This window comes from Amblyomma mixtum, chromosome 2 (genome assembly GCF_055824585.1).
Source record: "Amblyomma mixtum isolate Tamu chromosome 2, ASM5582458v1, whole genome shotgun sequence".
Taxonomy (NCBI): domain Eukaryota; kingdom Metazoa; phylum Arthropoda; class Arachnida; order Ixodida; family Ixodidae; genus Amblyomma; species Amblyomma mixtum.
Window position 1 is genome coordinate 115912704 of NC_143013.1, and position 16148 is coordinate 115928851.

General features: G+C 49.0%; 1 protein-coding gene across 8 annotated transcripts in view; it reads left to right on the forward strand.

Moving 5' to 3' along the window:
* LOC149360661 (prestin-like) overlaps positions 1-16148 on the forward strand; it is a 282903-nt gene that overhangs the window by 205094 nt on the left and 61661 nt on the right. Inside the window, exon 1 of one of the 8 annotated variants that reach the window (XM_089572446.1) lies at positions 2704-3065. The exons of 6 other annotated variants lie outside the window; for them this stretch is intronic. The gene's annotated coding sequence lies outside the window, so the exon portion shown is untranslated. Of the gene's footprint in view, positions 1-2703; positions 3066-14655; positions 15003-16148 lie in introns of those variants that run through there. One more of the 8 variants, XM_089572447.1, reaches the window with a different exon arrangement.

A 16148-nucleotide genomic window follows, 5' to 3' on the forward strand; every position in this document is an offset into this window, starting at 1 on the left:
CACACTCTCCCACATCCTTTTCGGCTACCCTGCTGATCCTCCCCCGCAGATATAGCCCGCGTTATCAAGTTGGGAGGACTGGGAGGTCGTGCTCTCGTCTCTGGACCCGCCATCGCAGCTTGCTGCGGTGCTTCGGGGTGCCGACGTCATGAACAAACACCACATTAACGTTCCGACGTAGAGTGGGACCGTGCCCGTGGTCCAGGGACCCAAGGGGGGTCAACACACTTGCCATATTAAAGTTTTTCTCTCTCTTTCGTACAGTGCAGCGTGTGCTGCGTGATGGCCGCCTAGGCAGTGAGCTCGTGTAGGCGGCCCATTCTACAAAATATCGCTCTTGTCTCAGTAAGGGTTGACAGATATGAAGTTCTAGTGCTGTCGGGAAAAAACTTAAACGGATAGCACGAAAAATGCGTTCGTATCATTTACGCCTAGATACACGAAGGAATAGATTGTGTTGGAGTTGCTTTCAAATTCCGTTCCGTTTTATTCGTTTTTTTTTGCGCCGCTTTTCATTGACTGAAGTGTTACCACGCCCCGCTGGATGGGATGTCGCTCGAGGCAGTGACGCAGAGCGCAAATAAGAACATAATGGAATTTCTTTCTCGCATAGATGACGTTTCGGGGCCCGTACGGGTCCCTTGTTCACAATGGCGGCGGATGGACGAAGGTAGAGACGTTCGGGGTTGTCATTCATGTTCCGCATACCCCCGGCAAGCCATGATTTCATCGTCAGGCTCCAGAGGAAGCGCGATGTCCGTCGTGATGGTAGAGGGTGGTGACAACTTCGACTTCCTGGTTAAGTGAAAGTCATGCATATTGCCACGAACTACCCTGAGTGTCTGCTATACTTTGCTTTGCAAGGCGTGACGCAGGCCGCGCGTCTCAGTTTGCAGGGAATGTGCCTTTTTCCTGTGAGCCGGCCATTTCATGGAGCACGGTCAACGGGTGGAGACATTCGTAAAGCCCTGATGAACTGCAGTGTTGTATATTTTTGTGATTCTTTTTTCATTGCAAAGCTAATAATTCAGCACTTACGGTATTAACATCGTACTACGACACAAGTTTAACTGCCAGGAGATGCTTCCGTTAAAAAAGAATAGAAGGATGGTTGGTTTATCGGGTTTAACGTTCCAAATCGACTCAGGCTATGAGAGACGACAATATGTGGCGTCTCTATAGGATCATGCGTTTTGCCCCTTTTGTTGGGAGATATAGCCTTTAGTTATTGATCATTATTTATTAATCCCGTTCCGACAGACGCGAGTTTTTCGTGTGCATTCTTAGGTACTCTGTACTCATCTGGGTGACTTTACTGAACTTGGAGGAAACGTTAACTAGGAGAAAATCTACAGTTCAAAGTATTATGCGCTCGATAAAGCTCACACCTTTCGGGTGCTAAACATACTTTACAGCGCGTATGGTATACTGAACCATAATTTACAGCTTTCACGACATGGTAGGAGGTATATATTTGAATGGGCGTACAAAAAGGTCTTAGGGTCTCGGCATTATATTCTCGATGTCTCGGTTGTTCCGGCAGGTGTCCTAGAAGGGAGACAAACAGATCTGCGTTCCAACCTGAATACTGTTTATTTGGGCGAACCTGTCCCCTCAGAAGAACGGCGTTCGTCGGTGGCAACACCAGCCAAGGCTTTGGGCGGTCGTCGAAGATCAGAATGTCCGTTGCGGTCGGCTGTGCCCAACTGGCGACGAACTTTCGAGATAACGCGCCTAAACCGTCGGCGACAATCTGGGACGTCGTGGACGTGCGTGCGGTTACAATCGTTGCGTATAATTCAGGTCGCATCTCGCGAGGTAGACAAAATGATAAGGCCGCGGGCCACCAGCGATGAACAAAGGACAAAGAAAACAGACAGGGTTTCTCCGGGAATATAGCTCTAATGTACCCAATTGCTGGATGTCCGTGATAGAAGACGGCGCCCGGAACAGTAATTGCACGTAGTACTGTCTTCATCAACGGGCTGAAGGCTCTAGAAACTGCATGAGCAAAGTCTTATCTCATCCATTTGTCGAACTCGGATGTTTCGGAACCTTCGCTGGCTCAATGAATGGTACGAGGCTTAACTTCCGCTCTTCATGTCCTGTTTCGCAAAGGCACGTCCACGCTTGTGTACTCTATGTTCATCATGTTCCCCTTGACGGGCACCCGATGACCAGACAGGGGGTACCAGAGAAGCCACATCTCTCTCCTGCTTTGACGGCGCCCTTCGCAGCTTCTATATTCCTGTTGCAAAGGGAGCACGAAACATAAGCGAGCAACGCTTATTTTCTTAGAGTTGCTCCGCGTGTCGGCGCGGCGGGCGCTTTGCCTAACGGCGCACGTCGGTTTCGCCCCCTTGCGCGTCTACGAGAGCAGACGAGCATGGAGCAGACGAGTCCGCGCGCGAGCGCCACTACCTCGACTGCACTTCCGGCCGAACGACCGAAGCGCCACTGCGGCAGCATCCGGGAGAGGAGAACGGAGGGGGAAAAAAACGACGAAAAAATGCGCCGTCTGCGGCTCTGGCTGCCGGCTGTATTATCGATCTCGTTCGTCACTGGGGCACGCTGCTAGGCCGCGGCCTCCACCGAACCAGCGGCGACAGCCCACCGGTGAGTCAGACAGCGAAAGCATTTCCCCTTTCAAAGCTCGACAAGAACTGTTATCGAGGAATTCGTGGCGACTTACGCTAGATTTAGCAGACGATCCTGGGCCGACCGCCATGGCGGTCGCCATTGCGGTTCGCAGCCTGTCAGCTGTGGTCCGGGAAATTCGAACCGTCATTCGACGACGCGCGACGCAGTGGTGTCTGATGTATCCGTTTCATCTCATTCTTTCTTCGCGTTGCGTCTGGCGAGACGAAACTTTCCTCTGCGTGGCGATGGCTGGTTCGCCGGTTTCCGGTAGCCCCTCCCCCGTGCCTGTGATATTTTTTTCTTCCTTGCGCGCTGTCTTTGGTGTTTTTCCTTCCTTGCGAGCGCTCGCGTCAGCTGCGTGGAAACAGCTGTTCGTCGGAAGCCGAGGACGGCCGACTTTGGACGCCGTCTCTGCGTGATCAAAGGTGCGCTGTTACGATGTGCTTCTTTTTTTCTGCTCTGGCGTCGTTTGTGAGCCGATAAAATGGTGTTCCGCCGCCGATAATGCCGTTCCAGTCTTCTACGTACCCACGGCTGTTGCTATTCTGTGACAAATGAAAATTCTGAGATGGTGATCGACATCTTGCGAGTTCTAAATGGACTGTTATGCGTATGCCGGTGCGTTCCGACTAACAAAAGTGCTACTCTGTTTCCAAAGAATTCAAGTAACTCCGAAAATCGAGAATAAGTACAGCCTTTTCGAGCTGTCAGCAGCTGACGTAATCAAACAACCGCCTTGCAGTCATTTCGAAGCACTGACATTACGCGTCAGCTTTTAAAAACATATCGCGGAAGACGTCCGCGTCGCGGCTCGCTTTTTCGTGACATCCGCGCGCTTGCAAAATGCCTCTCCAGGTGGCCCGGCGGAGGAGAGGGCAAGGGGTGGGACTCCGTTATTTCTGTTCTTGTCTTAAATGCAGGCTTGCGTGTCACTCTATTGTTCCCCGCGAAGGCTTTGCGAATGCGGCTGCGCCAGCCTGTACGTGAGTTCGTGTCACAATCGAGCCATATGCGCGCCTGATCTGTTCGTCTTTAGCTCGGCGCTTAGCCTCTCGAAATTTCCCATGCTTATAGGAACATTTCCAAGAAATATAAGTTTGCCGGTGTCAGTAGGATAGTGCTCAACAACACAGCGACATTTCATCGATAACGAAGCTTTTTATAAGCAGAACTGGCAAAAAGAAAATACAAGTGGCGCCATCACCGGCCCATTTCGGAAGTAAAATGCGTACGTCGACGCATGTTTTTGTGTGCGGATCCCGGAGGCTACGCTACGCCGCCATTCACTTCAAAACGGTGGCCACACGTTCTTTTCGACAATGACGTCAAACGTCAGTGTTGGAATCAACTGACTGCAAAGTTTTTAAATCCAATTTCCTCGCCGTTAAGTCTTTTGCTGGCGGACAAACGTCAACATAAGCAGAAGGACTCATAATTTTTAATGGAAAAAAATTAGTGCTATCCTCGGTGTGCCTTTTAAGAGCTGGCAGTACGGTAGTAAGGCGGAACTAGTTGCTCCGTTATCGAGGCACTCTTTTGCGCGGTAAGACAGGCGCTCATGCGAAACATTGGACTTTTATAGTGCAACTGAAGTGTGGCCATGCAGCGACCGTGAGCTGTGTAAACGCTGGGAGGATCAAATTGTAAATCGGCCTGAACTCACTGAATTGTGATCGGCAATCATAGTCACGCGACCTCCGAAGACAGGTTTGTCGTGTGTGTCTAGATATTTATTGCGGGTAATAAAAAGTGGTCCGAGTTGTAAGCCGCCTTGCGCCGGTAGAAATACGTTTGAAGGACGTTTCGGACACCGGAAGCCACTCACATCTCGCCGCATAGTTTTACATACGGGCTGTTAACCAATCTCGGCGTGTTCTACAAACGTCTTGTTTCTCTATAACTCTCATCGGTTTCCGGACAACGCTTAGTTCAGGACCTGAACAGGAACGCGCCGAGGGAACTCCCGGACGGCGTTATACACAAGTGTGTTAAGCACCCTCAGCTATTCGCACTCAGTCTTGTCCAGAGTTTAAAAACAGCAACTTTTCAGTTTTTTTTTTCGTCGCTGAAAGGAGGAAGATCTCAAGGTGCAGCGATATTTAGGAAATGGGGACATTCCGTAGCCGCGGAAACTGCTGCGCATGAGTCAACGCCCTCTTGAAGGATATTGTCAACAAGGATCGTCACTTCAGCGCCACCATTATGTGTGCACTTTGTGGTGTTATGCCTCGAAAGTGGCGTTACATGACACGAAGAGTGGGCTTTAAGTATTGCGGCCGCGGCGAGCGAATTCAGAGCAGGCTTCTCCTGTAATGTCCAAGCAACTGTCGCTCTCCAAAACGGCCTTGCGTTCTCTAACTTTCGAGATGCTAGGGTTTAAAAATTTTGCGCTCCTTTAAAGACGTCAAAATCTTCCAGGAAAAACGCCTTTCGATACTGATGAAAAACACCGTAGATATATCCGCAAAGGTTCCTTTTCGAGGCATGAAAATATAAAAAAAGAGCCTGCTAATACGTTAAGAAGGCTGCCAAAACGCGAACACCTTCACCTGTTTATGTCGTGAGAGGCCTTCCACATTTAGCCTCAGCGTTAACGTCGTTCCCTGGCGATCGCCCCTGATATATCTGGGTCATTCGATACTTCCCAACAAGGGTCCTCGCATAGTTCGACGCGATGCGCTTGTTGTTTTGCGTGCCATTCCGCACAAAGCATTTCTAGGGCATCTAAACGAACTGCTTAAATGCGTGAAAACCAGGGATCGCCCCAGTGTGACAAAGAAGAGAAGGTCGACGGTGGTTCCGTCTGTATCCCTCGCGAGAAAGAAGGACAACTCCATACAAAATGTTATACATCTGCCCTACTATGTCCTTGGCAGTGGGTGCATGTGTTGTGCATAAGTGTTTCGTGTCTGGCAAGAGACCACTTATGAAGTATGTGGGCGGTGTACGCCGCGTTTCCAATGACTTTGTTTAATATCTCTCGTGGCCGAGTGAACTCTGCCTTAGTGTGAAGCACAGCTAACAGCACCAATGACTGAGGTAGAACAGGTTGTATGAAGAAAGAGTGGATTTAGTATTAAGGCGAAAGCCTTTAATGCCTCATCGTTGTCGACAGAGCTTTCACGCTTTTCTAGTCAGACCAGAAAAAAAAATCTTTGTGCATGATGGGATTCGAACTACCATCCTTCCGTTCCGCAGCCGAGCGTGCTATTGGCTACGCTACTTCCTGCCAACGCGTATGCAGTTCTCCTTGTCTAGGATGCTGGAGAGTGTTTGCAGAAAGGCGTCGAATCAGACGGATGCCTCCCAAACGCCCTCCAGTGTCTCCAGCAATTAATATTCACAAACAATTGTGTACTTTATTAACATCTTAACCGCACATCAGTGACACAGGCAGCAACATCTCGCAAAAGGCCTTCGCCTCACTGCTCTTAGGTTAACGGAGTGCCCCCCTGAATTTTTTTGAGCGAAACGCTATTCCAACGGCTAATGGGAACGAATCCAGCCGTCTGTTTAACATGGTTAGTGCGTACTTTTGGCAGTGTAAAGTTGTTATTTAGAGAAAAATGCGTGTTAGGATTATTGAGACAGTTTTTTGGGATGATATAAAGCAATTTGCTATTAGTATTAGACGGCTGCATTTTGAAATGCTTGTTTTTTTTTGTTTACCTCCATTTTATAATAGATAGATAATTTATTTTGACTGTGCCTCAACAGACAATTGGCCTACACGAGCGCACTCCAAGTCAATACAAACACCATGACGTGAACAGACACAATACAGAACAATGATCACAAATACAGTAATAATAATGAAAGAAAAACAAGCATAACAACATGAACTATGAAAACATCAAATTAGGCAAATATATCTGTGTCACAAGAAGTTTAATTATGTGTTAATTGCAACGAGTCATTGGTGAAATGGCGTGCATGTCGGGATATAAAATGTATCACAGCATTTGGTGGTGTTTCGCGGAGGCACACGAAATCGCAGTGACGTCAATAACTGATCGCAATCAATAGAGCCGAGTACAACTTTATGTAGAAAGTGCATGTCACGTGCGAGTCGCCTGTCATAAAGAGTAGACATACCAAGGTCTGCTAGAAGAGAATCGTAGTCGTAGAAACGACGGTGCCCAATATATCTATCATATAGGACGCGTACAAACTTCCGCTTAAAATTTTCGATTTCACTGCCAGAGGAATTTCTTTGGAGGAGAAATTCTAGACGCCGTGTACTGTGCGATGTCAGTGCACGTTAAAGAACCCCAGGTGGTCGAAATTTCCGGAGCCCTCCACTGCGGCGTCTCTCATAGCCTGACTCGCTTTGGAACTTTAAACCCCATAAACCAAACCAACTAACCACTGCCAGAGGTAACGGAAACACTATTCCAGGCTACTGATTCAAACTCGAGACGTGACCTCACGAGAGCACAGTAAGGAGTGCGCAAACATTCGTACCGACGAAATTTTCTTGTTAAACGAGAAATAACATAGTCGGGGCTTATCTATGCTTCCACCTACGTCCCGTATGTGCAATGCTGACGCACATTGAATTCCTCCGACTAACCTCTCTCCTTCTATTCTTGCGCTAGCATTTTCTAGAACAGTTATGCAACGGAAACCCGGCGCTGGCCGCCTGTCGTGACCAGCCTCCGAGATAGCAGGAAAAAACTTTGCCATACTTATGGCCTCGAGCGGGTTTCAGCAGCTTCGTTGGGCATGGCTTGAGACCGCTCGGCCTCAGGTGCAGACTCTCGCTCCGCGTGTTATACTGTCGGCTATTAAGGCGGAAACTTGGGCTAGTTGCAAAGCATTTGAAATCATTTTGCTAGCGCTTAGCGAACATTCGAGACAAAGAACATAAGTACACAGTACAGACGCTGGTCTTAAACTGCCGTTTATTCGAAAAACAATCAGTACAAGAGATCTCAAAAATGCTGATACTCACACACGCGCAGTAGCAACGACACGCTTCAGGAACATTTCTTTTTTTGTTAGATTGACAGACGGGGTGTTGACGCGCTTCGAACCTTCTGTATCAATGCGCATAGCTTCGAAAATTTTACGTTCCGATTGGGTTTTTATTGTACCTAGAATGCTTGTTTCTTGAAGGATTGGTGTGCAAGGTACAGGGTCAGGGTCGTCAGGGTACCATTCGATAAAACAGCGTTTGCAGTGCGCAGCAAAATCCCCCCCCCCCCCCCCCTCCTCATGCTAACGCCCTCATGCAATGCATTCTGCCTATCAATCGCATTGGTCGCCCGCGATTTTTTTTTGTTCACTTCGATTTCAACTACTTCCGCCTCATTTCAGTCAGATATCATCATCTTGTCTGTCCTTATTTTTCTTGTCCTCTCATGTGTCCTCATATTTCATACTCTACACAAAGTATATGTAGGCGTCCGTCTTTGTGGCTGTCGTTTTCGGCACCTGTTATTGCTTTAGCAGTTCCTGAGCGCTGCAGAAATTCTATGCTGCCTTGCTCAGCACACTGAGGTTTCTTTTCACCGTCATCGCGTTCTTCAGTATCTCGATGTTACTGATAAAGAATGCACGGGGCATTAATGCTCGATTAACATTTCAAAACAGATAGCGAGAGGCCCCGCCGCGGTGGCTCAGTGATTACGGCGCTCGGCTGCTGACCCGAAGGACGCGGGTTCGATCCCGGCCGCGGTGGTCGAATTTCGATGGAGGCAAAATTCTAGAGGCCCATGTACTGGGCGATGTCAGTGCACATTAAAGAACCCCAGGTGGTCGAAATTTCCGGAGCCCTTCACTACGGCGCCCCTCATAGCCTGAGTCGCTTTTAGACGCTAAACCCCAGTGAACCAACCAAACAACCAAAACAGATAGCGAGAGCACAAAAAGAGAATAATTCACGGTTCTACCCGCCTTGGACCTTTTTTACCTTTATAGCGTTCTGTATCGCGCAGCACTGAGTATGGCCGTCTTGCGAAACTTTCGGTCCGTGACTACAGAGTCAACCCGTGTTGGCAGCTGGGGGTCGCCATGTGTACCAACTCTACGTTAGTGGCCGGAAAGTCACGCGTGCGGTCGCTTCTGTGCAGCCTCTGTGTTTCGTATTACTCATTTCCTTGGGGGTGATTCAGAAAAAACGCCACTAGCAGTGGGGGGCTCCACTAGGGAGGTGCCTTCCGGTGAAGTCATTTTGTTTTAGCTTCGGACCATCGCAGAATGCGTCTATAAGAATTTAGCAATTTTTCATGTGTGGCAACGGCCCCTTTACTCTGCAGCGATGGCCTAGTTGTCTTGAGCACCCGCCTCGCATGCGCGAGGTTCGGGGTTCGATCCCCATTACCGTCGGGTACACACTGGTAATACAAGGTAAAAGCTTACCCCTTCCATGCTGCTCAGCTTATTTAGTGTGAAATTCCTGGGAAATGGGTATTTGACTCCAACTTGAGTAGAAGAAAATACTTGTGTCATGGCGCTTTTTGGCCACAGATACCCTTGCGCCATTAAAGTCCATCGTCATCGTCGTCAACGGCCTCTTTACGAATCTTAGCCCACGGCGCTGGTTGTGCGCTAATTTCGGGACCAGAGCGACGATACGTGTAGATTGCCAACTCATTCATTCATCAAAAAATTAGCTGCGGTTCAACTACTGCTGAACCTGGTTGGAGAGTGAAAGCTATGGCGTATCGGGCAACTGTACGCGGCTTGGCGTCTGTAACGTTGAGTGCGTTCTGGACACTGGATAGGCAGCGCACCCACCCTGCCACCCTGGTGCAGTTAATTGTTGATCGCGAGAGTTTGCTCACCCAATGAACAATGCAGCCTATTGCTGCAGTGCCGCGTGTCTGCCACAACGTTGTCAGCGCTAACACATGCAGCCCACATCTCTCCCTCGCCACCCCGCGTAGCTCAAAGCACGATTCAGGGTGTTGGATTCAGGCGTCCACTCACCCAGGGAGTCAGTTATGTGCGCTTCCTTTCCTTGAAATAATCGGAGTCGAAAAAGTTGCCAGCGCCAAGCCAGTGACCACAATAAAGGCCGTAGAACCTACCCCTAGACGCGACAGCGTCCGCTTTTATACGTGGAGGTGTTGACTTCAGAAGTCACGTGTTATAATCAGCTCGTCACCGGGGGGGGGGGGGGGGGGGGGGGGGGTTGTCGACTCGTCATCGGCTGCGTGGTCATGTGAATCTACACATAATCACACCCTCCCAGTTCCTTTTCTTTGACCTTGACATTTAAAATTGACCTTTACCTTGGTGCCATGTGGGGGAACACCATACTTATACCGTGGCTGCTTCTTGGTTTGACCTCTTGCTCATTTCAAGGTCATAGTCCTGCAGTCCGCGACCTTGGCTATACATGACGTAGTGAAGCGCTTCAAAACCCTGGTGGGCTTATACTGTCTACTTACGTTGCAGCAGGCTTTGCAGCAGAACCGAACTCATCAAAGCAGAGAGAGTCGTGCTAAAGAAGCAGTCAAAGTCGGCAGTGAAAGTGTACAGTCAAATAAAGCACTAGTACAGCACGAACAGTTCCGCAGTCAATGCCAAACAGTAGGCCAAGGAAGGCTTTCGCCTTGCAGCACTTTATAAAGGCAAAGTGCCCCCTGAATTTTTTTTATGGCTTGGTCAAGGTCACCTTCAAGGTCAAGCTTCTCACAACCTCGGTGAGCCGGTTAGGCCTCGCCAAGAAGTACTTTCGCGCTGAAAACGCGAAGTCTAGCTACTTTGCGCCGGACTTTTTGTCACGCGCATTGTACATACATGTACCGTGCTGTTTCGCGGTATATGATGCGTAGAGCGCATTGGCACGCTAGCGCTTTGTAAAGAGCCCGAAGCGCTTGTCTGGTTGTACACACGCTTAATGCATGTCGCTCAGATTCTTGCCAGCGAAACATGCGACGCAGCGGAATGCATGCGACGTGTTGAACCCGCAGCCTCCCTGTACTCGGGTAAAGCGCCGCGCGCGCTCGAAATACCGATTTCTCTCTATAGGCCCCTTGAGAAATTGTCGGCGGAGTTCGCGCGGTTCGACTTCGTGTTCTTTTTCAGTTCGTTTTTCTTCAGCCAGTAAATGGTACCCAGCAATTCTGGATAAAAGCGTTTTTAAACAGGAAAGAGTTTATGTACTCAGTTTTTTCACTTATTGTAAGATTTTGTTATATCAGTCAATATATCCGCATATCTCCCGTTGGCAGACTTCCAATTTTTTGCTGTTCACGTTTTCGCTATCCATAAAAACTTTAATGGAAGCGATGGAAAGCATTTAAAAGAAAGATTTTACTACGTATCGGACGAATGGTCCCTTAGGTTCAATGTTTCCATTTCAGTATTCCAGTACTCAAAGTTTTTGCCCAAGAATTCGGGACATGAAGAAAATTGCCACTGTCGCAGTTCCTGAAGACTCCATGGAGATGGTTGACGGCGAACTGTTAGCCGAGAGAAAATCGGGGAAGCGGCGTTCCAAGGAAAGGTTGCCCGTGGTTCTTTCGTTAGTACCATTATGAGATTACAAATATAATAAGCGTCTTATCAGAAAAAAACAAGTTGGCACGAAATCCCGATCGCCTTAAACACTGTCGCGGTCATTCGGCCTGTAGTGAAGACCTCCAGTACAGTTAAACGCTCTTGTTAGCTCGTGTACGCATGGCGCATGCAACCAAATCGCCGTGTATGTCTGCACAGACCCCTTACCGGCGTTTCGAGCACGCCTACTTTCTCGTGTACCAGGAATTAATGCGCACACAGCCTGGCAGGATGCCACGTAGTCATGTTGCTCTCACGTTTTTTTTTTGCTTGTTTGTGATTTTATTTTCGCGTCTAGTCGTTTCTCCCGTCCCTCGCGAGTTCTCTTTCACTCCAATGAAAGATAGTGTTTACTGGGAAGGCTGCTCTCGCGCGTAATCAAATCCGACTGGTAAAATGGCCTAGCGAGGCGTCTTTCCACGCGGTCTGCGTCTCGGTCTGTGGGCGCCGGCATGCGCAGTTGACTGATTCGTCGGTGTATAGACTGCAACTTTTATATTTCGCTTTGAATGTCGCCTCTCAGTGTGTGACTCTAAGGGTGTGAACTGTCTTTATGCGCGCTCTCCTGTGAAAGGACGTTTTCTTGTAGCTACCGTGACAACGAAGTTCTAATAAGTTGTAGGAAAGACGCGGGTTCGATCCCGGCTGTGGCGGCTGAATTTCGACGGAGGCGATACTCTATAGGCCCGTGTGCTGTGCGATGTCAGTGCACCTTAAAGAACCAAAATGGTCGAAATTTCCGGAGCCCTTCACTACGGCGTCCCTCATAGCCTGAGTCGCTTTGGGACGTTAAACCACAATGAACCAATAAACCATACGAATAAGTGGTAGCGTTTTCTTAAGAATGGCGGCATCGTTTGTTCTGTGTTTTCACTAATCTCACCTCCAGGTCAGGGTGTCCCCCCCCCCCCCCCCCCCCCCCCCCCGAACTCGGTCAAGCAAGGGGAGCATCCAATCGAACTACAGCAAGGCTAAATCATCGTAATGGTCACCAGGTTAACTAAGTCCTTTGTATACGAAAAATGCCTCTCTTTGCCCTCAAACTGACCCTGCCCTGTACTAGATGCGGCCATGTTATACTCGCAGACTTCCTAATCTCATCGCTCCACCTGACTGTCTGACGCCCCTTGCTACTTTTGCTTCCACTTGGAATTCACTAAGTTGTCCTATCGGACCATGTGTTATTTTCACTTTGCATGCGGCGATGCACAGACACACGACCTAGGTTCTCTCATCATGTCTCTAAAAAGTTCAGGGGGGCACTTTGGTGACCTAAAGTGTGGTGAGGAGAAAGCCTTAAGCGCGATGCTTCTGCTTGTGTCACTGATGTGGGGTTGAGGTGTTAATTAAGTACACAATTGTTTGTGAACCTTAAATGCTGGAGACACTGGAGGGCGTTTGGGAGGCATCCGTCTGATTCGACGCCTTTCTGCAAACACTCTCCAGCGTCCAAGACGAGAAGAACTGCATATGCGCTGGCAGGAAGTAGCATAGCCATTAAATAAAGAAAAAAATAAAGTAGCATAGCCATTAGTATGCTCGGCTGCGGAACGGAAGGATGGTGGTTCGAATCCCATCGTGCACAAAGATTTTTTTTTTCCGGTCTGACTACAAAAAGCCTGACACCTCACCTCACAACCTTCTGCTGACAACCTTCTGCTGACAACCTTCTGCTGACAACCTTCTGCTGACAACCTTCTGCTGACAACCTTCTGCTGACAACCTTCTGCTGACAACCTTCTGCTGACAACCTTCTGCTGACAACCTTCTGTTGACAACCTTCTGCTGACAACCTTGTGTCGACAACGATGAGGCATTAAAGGCTTTCGCCTTAATATGCAGTGAAGTTGAATTATTCCTGTTCTTTCAGCCTTTCGTATTTATGTGCAGGGGGCTTACAAGTAAAGATGTAGGTACATGCATAGTCGGGAAAACGGGCACTCTGTTTGCTTCGAACTCTCGAAGCGGAGCTGGGTGCCAAGTACCGCACTCGCGCAATAATCTGTCAGCGACACCCTCTGCGCATATGCACTTGCGGTCATTTGCGCAACGGTTTCGTCAAGGACTCCGACTCATACTGGCTCGCGTTGACTGACGCAGGCAGACATTCAAGGCTGCAGGCGTGAAAAGAATCCGCGAAAAAAAGCATCTGCGTTTCCATTTAGCGCCCGACCGAAGAACTGGCAACGGTAGTTTTACCGCAGCCGATCCCTGGGAACCTTTAAAATTGTTCTCGTAATGTAGGAAAATGTGATTAATATACGAAAGTGAAGTCCGCACCAGCAAGGGAGACCGAGATCAACACCATCCAATTTTCTTCCTCGGTGAAAATCGATTTAGCGCCTCTTTCTGGCTATGGTGATGTTCGGGCGGGCGCGAAAGACCCATTTATTACTGTAATAGGATTTCAGTAATAAATAGGAAAAGAAAAGTAATAAATAGAACTTTAAAATAGGATTTTAAAATTTTTTTCCTGCACTCTATTTAAAAAATTCAAGGGGGCACTTTGTTGACCTGAGGTGCGGTGAGGCGAAAGCCTTCAGCGCGGTGCTGCTGATTGTGTCACTGATGTGTGGTTAAGATGTTAATCAAGTACACAATTGTTTGTGAATCTTAAATGCTGGAGACACTGGAGGGCGTTTGGGAGGCATCCGTCTGGTCTGACTAGAAAAGCGTGACGCCTCTGCTGACAACCTTCTGTCGACAACGATGAGGCATTAAAGCCTTTCGCCTTAATACTTGATGTCAAGGCCAAAAAGAACTCCATGATCACCATTTGTAATTGAATGGCTGTGCAGCCTATAGCCTCGAGAACCCGCACGAAAGAAAACAAACTGTCGACGTCAACTCAACCTGCTTCCCAAAATGGCTGGTGGGGGAGGCACGTGTGTCTATTTTCTCGGCCTTTTCGGTATAGGTTGCATCAGTTCTTTTTCCAGTGACAGCATCCGCTTTGCGATGAAACCCGGTAATCGATAGGTACAGGCCAACTTCAATGTGCCTTCAGAAGCCCTTTAGAGCCAGTTGCAAAAACTGCCGAGCAGCATAGAATGCCATTAAGGTAAGTTTACGGGGAAAAAAACTTTTAAACAAAAAGAAAACCTGCGTGCCTGCTTCCCACCGTGTATGACTTGGTATGACTGCACCGACTCTCAGTTCCTCGGGATCACCGGACCGCAGATGGAACATTCACCTTGAGGAACTGAACGCAACATGTTCCAGTCACGGTACAATGCGAGGTGCCGACGGGTTTGACCCTGAAGACAGTCCCTACTATCGTTTCAAAGCAAAATAAAACGTCCCAGTGAAAGCTCTAGCAGTCGGAGCCGGTGAATTTCGCGCAACAATAAAAAATACAGAGACGTTGACCTTTATCGCGCCTAGACACATGTGGAGATCGGTGGTCGCCACTGGAGAGGGGATCCCGTGATCCGCGCCCGCCGGGAGCTAGCTGCCTCCGGAGGACGGGACAGGCTGCAGCGGTGGCCGTTACGTAAGAGCGGAAAATCACCGACGCGCCGTGAGACAGGCGCATAATATAGAGCGAACCGGAAACACCCGCTGAATCCGAACGGTGTTGTGCCGCCCCGCCAGCTATGCGCTCTGTCGCAGTGCAGCCGTGGGAGCGGGGAGTCGCGGACGTAACTGGACACGTGTGCGGCGCTCCGTCCAGTTCATCGCTTGAAACCAGAGCCCGCGTACCTCACGCGAAGGGAGGATGCAGATGGTGGACAGTCTTTCTCGTGTCTTCGTTCGTGTCTGCTAGGCGGAAAGAAAAGGGGCCCTCTTTGATTTTCACACGGTGTTCTTTTTATTTTTTTTTGTCAACTGGTTCGACCGTGCCGTCTAAGGTGAGTACCCACCCCTGATCGCTTTCTGTATACAATCTCGTCGAACGAAGACGACGAAATCTGCTTGGATATTTCAGAGTCGTGATTTTCCAGGGAACAGTTAGTGTTTGGCTCTTTTTTTTTTCGAACCAGCTCAGGAACCATAGCAGAATTTAATGGTGGACTACTATGGACAACACTTCGTTATTCTTATTCACGAAGCGGGTGCTTTAAATTTTTAAAGCATCATCTATGCCCGCGATACGACTTAGCATCAATGCCGAAAAGGACCAATATTAAGAGGCGCCTTTCAAGTGGATGTAATGTGAATGCCTGCTTCGCAATAAATGCTCGAGAATGCGGTGTATTTGGGGAGATAAGTCTACATTGAAATTCACAGCGCTCACAGACGCATGTTCCTGAGATCCTGCGTGCGCGATCGAATTTTTGATGCGCTCATATTAACGCCCCGACAAAAGCGCTTCGAGACAACAATGCCGCGCATGGGCTTGCGTAAAGGCGCTCCTCCCGCATATTTCGTTTCTCAGATGCGCAAGTGGCAGAGAACAAAATGTGCGTGCCCGCAGTAGATCGTGATTGTGAAACGTTTTCGGGTAGACGAACTCGGTGCTATTCGGCGCGGACTGTTCAGTGCTTATAAATATATCGATTTGCGTGTCGGCGCCTCAATCCATCACACCACCTATGTCGCCTCAGCGTGATGCGGAACGTATTGGCGTGTTTTCAGGCAGGCGCGTCTCGGGCTTTGCTCGGATATAAACTCGCCAGTTTATTGCCGTTAACGACGTTCGTACCGCTGGCGCCCTTTGAAGCCTTCGTTTATCACAATAGTTCCCGACCAATAAATAACAAGCTGTGTGCGATGTTGTTGTTGGAATGCAGTGACAAGACAGCAAAGCTGTGGTTATTGTAGACTTGTACGAGACGAAAAGGCCCCGCCGCGGTGGCTCAGTGGTTATGGCGCTCGGCTGCTGGCCCAAAAGACGCGGGTTCGATCCCGGCCGCGGCGGCTGAATTTCGGTGAAGGCGAAATTCTAGAGGTCCGTGTGCTGTGCGATGTCAGTGCACGTTAAAGAGCCCGAGGTGGTCGAAATTTCCGGAGTCCTTCACTACGGCGCTCCTCATAGCGTGAGTTGCTTTGGGACA